Raw genomic sequence first — 5,632 nt, 5'->3', positions numbered from 1 at the left:
TGGGAATGGATTTGCAGAGTCACCCAGCTGTGCCCTTGATGACCTGCCACATCCTACCAAAACTTGTCCCACTCAGAAACAACCTGAATTTAAAGTTCTGGCTCTCAAACACCTTCATGCTTAAGTCTAAGCATGAGAAAACACTTTTCGCCTCCTGCACGGCAATAAGCCATATACATGGTCATCTTTAATCGAAACACACACAAACAATTCACACAAAAAAATAACAATTTGTGGGCTCCTGCAGTACAGGTACTGAAGTATAAGACACTGACAATACTGTATATTTATGAAATCAGGCTGAGAATCCATGCTGAGCTCTGCCTACCAGAGAGCAGGTAGCTGTGCTTGCTCCAGGAGTAACTGCGTCATGAGTCCTTCTCTTATCCCTGGTATCTCTGGGGAATAAAGAGCTTCCTTCACCCCTGAAGTTCATGACGACAGCCCTTGTCTGCTGGCCAGCAAGTCAGGTGAATGAAACCAGAACTTCTCCCACTCCCAGATACTTTCTCACAAGGGGGACCTACAGCAGACCTAGATCCAGACTGAAGGGTGAATCATCCCCTTTTTCTCTCCCAACTAGAATAAAAGCACCATCTATTATTCTTCAGAAAACAGAACACATTAAATAGCAAGCAGCAATCAAACATAAAGCCTGCAAAGCCTCTAGCAGAGATTTTATAATGGGAAAAAGTGGTTTATCAAACACAGAAAAAGGGTGCAAGAAGATCCTTAGAGGACTAAGAAAACCAAAACCCTCTCTCATAATGAGGTGGCAGAGTACTGACATGTCCCAAAAGCTGTTTGCAGTCACACAGGTCAGAGGGCAAGGGGATACAGTCCAGTTAGCAGCAAAGGGACAACAAGAGCCACTGCAATGGAACTGCAGGTCATGCACCTTCAGAAATGAACCTGCCGCACAGGGAACCTGCTGACCTTACAAAACTGATAGGGATGGCAGGTAACCAGATGGAGTCAACATCAGATAAGAAAAGATTTGCTTAAGTAGAGGTCATAGGCTATGATTTCCTGCAGAATAAACTGCCATGTAATAAGGATAAGGCAACCAATTAACAAAAGGTATTAGTTTCTTAAAGGTCAGGCACTACACGGGACTAATCAGAGAAAGGACTTGAGAGTGTGAGAGGGAAACTTAAACCATCTTCTGAATAGCTAGTGGTCAGCTGGGAAAGTGAACAGCATAATGGGATGTATTGTGTTAAGGGAAAGCATCCTGGATGCAATAGAAATGGTACTGTAACAAGAACCGCCCAGATAAAACCCAGAATCCAAGCCAGGCATTTTATGGGAGGAAAATCTAAGAAGCAAAATGAGGCAATAAATGTCAGTTGGTTCCGCCAAATACTGCACGTAGGGGAGGAATTAAACTACAATACAAATTTGACATTCAGGGAAACGTGTGAATGGTGCAAGAAAGATGACAGGCATTGCAAAGACGCCAAGATCATTTCTGGTATTTCTTCTGGAAGTAAATGAATGCATAGAGCAGGTTTTAGGGACGGAATTTTCTGTGTGGGCTGCTGATGCTACATGCACACAAAGAGAGAACGGGATCACCAAATGTTAATTTATCATTGTTTAACATACAAAATTACCATTTAAGTTGTCTGGATTTTTAATCTACAGAAATTTTGAGTGTTTAAATAGAAAATAACTAGTATTAACTAAGTAATTAGGTAGAATAAAAGGATCTTCTTTGCTTTCCTCTGTTCCAAAAAGTTACACAGACATTGCTATAGTTCTGCAATCACTGGCTACCTATCGTACCAAATTATCAGATGATAATGTGGGTTGGGTGCTATTTAGAAAAGAAGATTCAACTTCTCATGTGTTTTAATTAGAATCCAGAAATTTAACTTTGGAGATGTCTTGTAAAGAAAAAGGAAAAGCAATGAATGCACACAACTCCCCCACCTCGCACCCCACTCACCCCCCAATCCTTCCCTCTTCCCCCCCACAGAAAAGGGAACATTTTGACAGTTACGAGGCCTGGGACCTGGGCTAAGGAAAGATTCATGTGCCTGAAATGCCACACACCTAAGTCCAAAGCTGCAAGGCTGAAAATCTCCTATTCATGCCTGCACCTCAGCACATCCAAAGGCAGAGCAAGCTGATTTTTCACATCTCATTCCTCAGCTGTTCAGAGGACTGTAAGAAAGTGCCTTCCCTCCCTTTTCCATATGTAGTGGATGGTAAAGCACCTATATGTGCCTGTTTGTAGTTTATCTCCCTTGTGAGAGTGTAGGGCACTGAGTACTTTACTCTGTGTCACCCCACAGATCTGAGAATCTTCCGTTTTGAAGTGTTACTTTCCTTCCAAGAAAATATGACTACATTGACCTTTCTGAATCCATGGCACATTTATTGGATGAAACCTGGGGAGACACTTCTCCCCAAGCCTAGGCTGCATAGCTGGAAGGCCCCATGCTCAGCATGTCTCTGATGTATGGCACTACCAGAACGGGTGTGCGTGGCCAAACGCACATGCACAAATCACTCTTAGTGAAAATAAACTGGCTATAGTCTCCAGATCAGGGCAAGCTGGTAAGTTTAAGCCCAGTAGATCCAACAGGGAGCCACAGCTGAAAATTCCACTTACTCAAGAGCTCAAGTGCCACAAGTCTAACGCCAGCCTTTGCATGGACAGCCCTGATCACGTTCACAAAGGCCAGGAGAGACACTACAATCAGGTTCCGAATCTGAAGTGTGAATGCCAAGTGAAAAGTCCTGAACAAGAAGCCTGCCCCAGAGGGCAGAGGGGGTTTTAGACACATCCTCATCTTTACCTCTCCCTGTCCCATGTGCATGCGCCCAATTCACAGTGCTTTAATCCCTGCATTTAGCCCACAGCGACCATGCCAGAAAACATTTTTTCTGCCTGCTTTCCAAATCCCACTCTCTATAAAGGGATGTAGCTGCAATGCAGCAGGTCAGATCCAAAGCCTACTTAAATACATTCGTTTTGGTTGATGATCACTGAGGAATTTGTCAACAGCACGGAGTGCTGTTCTGAAAGTAAAATAGATAAAGGCAAAGTCACTATTGGAAATGTGATGCTGTTGGCCTTCACCCCATTCTCAGTGAAGCCCACCAATAAAATTATTGTTGATCTCAGTGGAAGACTTTCAACAGCATCAACTTCATATCTAAACTCAGCTAAAGTTTTGATCTGAGCAATTTCCTCATCACTACCAGAAAGTTCAGCCTTTCCCCTGTTTGCCTAAGGTTACAACTTCTCATCCGTAGCATCTGAAATGAAATTATGTCCCTCAGCTCATTTTAATACCAAGAAACAAGCCAGAAAGATTATTTTGTTTTCTTGGAGTACATATAAACTAATTTATATTCTTTATTGCTTAGTTCTGGCATAAGTAGCTCCAAAATTTTAAGAATCAATTTAAAAAAACCCACTGGACTCTATGCCTGTAACTGCTCTGCTGCCCTGTGGCTGCCTGATAATCACTCCTAGCACCTCCCCCAGTTACTCAAGCCACATTCCTGCCAGTCTCCTCATCTTTAGGGCTTTAAGACATAGAGAGCCATGACCCTAAATCAGAAATTGGCATTTTGGTGCTATTTCCTCTTCCCAGGTCTGTAGCGCTGACCAGTCTGCATCCCTGCTCAGCTAATATTTGCTCCATTCATGTTATTAAAAGGAGGAGGGGAACAAACACATTCCCTGGCTTGGAAATGACCAAATGTTTGGAACTGGGGAAAAACAGTTTAGAAGGAATTTCCATGGCTCATTTCTCTTTCCATTCCCTGGTACAAACCGAATTATAGTAACAACAATGCCTGCTTGTTATAGCAACACCAAAAAGCAAGATAAAATAATGTAGAAAACAACATTTTGCTAGCCAAGCCACAATGAATCACTCCCAATCATTAATTGAATTATCATTTACTAACTTTCCACTACATGAAATGGTGTTTCTAAAAGGATTGCAAACAATAATTTAAAGACCTTTACAAAGGTTTTCTTTCTATGTCATATTCTACAGTATATAAAAATGTCTTAACTCTGAACTATAAAAATGAACTCCTGTTTTTTACTTGCTTTGCTTAACTTGGCATTAAGAAAGCGTTAGCTCTTGGTTTAGTGCAATCATACAATTACTTCGAATATATACAGATATTGACGTTATTGAAGTGCTGGTGCTAAGGTGCTAAAGTCACACTACCTTACACAGGTGCAAATCAGTTAACTTTGGTGAAGCTGTCACAGCATTTCTTCTTAGATTCAGTTTCACCCATGCAAATCTAATTGTGCTTCACCCCCACCAGATACATCAGCATGTTGCCTCTTTTCACATTCAGACCACACAATTTCTGCAATCAATTATCTTTCAACACCACATTCATAGGAGAAACGTGTTATATTCACACAAACACAACCCCAGAGCATACAGCCACTGTGCTATTTCTTGCACAGATCTGCAACTAACAGTTCTGTCATCAATGGATACATTTCTGAGCTATATATATGCAATATCTTTTTGACCAAGTTTTGAGTTCCTTTATTTGCAACCTGCCAACTTACTCAGACAGCAGATGAGTTTTATGTCAAATTGAGTATTTTGGTCTGAAGCTTTATATTCACCTTTTGCAGACAGAAGGGGAAGAAGCAATATCAACAGAAAAAATTGTGTCTTTTTTATAAAATAAAGCTATTGCAGACCATTTTCACAGGGAAAATAGAGAAATGCAATTCAGTAAAGAACAGATGAAAATGCATACTGAGCCTGGTAAATCCTCACATTCCATACAACAAATGCAATTAAACTAAAATTGTAGCCAAGGCCCTGTGAACACCAGCTAGCTCTGCAAGAGCATTACAAAACCTTTACTTTCCTCTGTCTCAAGAGAAGCCTTTATCTCTGTGCTTAACACAGAAAAGCCTATCGAGTTGCTGTGACATGGAGGTTGGCAGCCCCATTGGGCAGATGTAGGTCATTCCTCCTCTGTGCAAGGGGAAGGAAACAGGGAGCTTCATCTGGCTGCAAGCTGTTCCAACTGCCAATAATCCTACCTATTGAAGTCTTTAATAATGACCTACTAAGACGACAGTTACATAGGATACTATTCCTTGACCTATATGCTGCTGAAGCAAGACCCAGTCTGTTGGGCCATCACTGGTGCAGCTGTCCTGGTTCATGGACTCAGCTCATGACACTACATGTTTTACTGCATCTCCTTCTTGCTGCACGCATGGCTCTGAGGCTGTATTCACAGTCATTATTCCTTAACCACTTCTAGCTTCCTTCTGCTTCCCCAAAAGGATAACTGCTTATGTTGCTGAGGCACATGAAAAAGAATGAGGTGGTTGGTGACAGCCAGCATGGATTCACTAAGGGGAAATCCTGCCTGACCAATTTGGTGGCCTTCTATGATGGGGCTACAGGACTGATGGACAGCGGCAGAGCAGTTGATGTTGTATCCCTGGACTTGTGCAAAGCGTTCGACACTGTCCCACACGACATCCTTGTCTCTAAATTGGAGAGACACCAATTTGATGGATGAACCACTCAGTGGATAAAGAACTGGCTGGACAGCCACAGACAAAGAGTTGTGGTCAAGAGTTCAATGACCACTTGGAGACCAGTAACGAGTG

The sequence above is a fragment of the Nestor notabilis genome, unplaced genomic scaffold, assembly GCF_000696875.1.
Source record: "Nestor notabilis isolate BGI_N333 unplaced genomic scaffold, ASM69687v1 scaffold24893, whole genome shotgun sequence".
In the NCBI taxonomy this organism is placed as follows: domain Eukaryota; kingdom Metazoa; phylum Chordata; class Aves; order Psittaciformes; family Psittacidae; genus Nestor; species Nestor notabilis.
The sequence above is the reverse complement of the archived record's forward strand: the minus strand, read 5'-3'. Positions refer to the sequence as shown.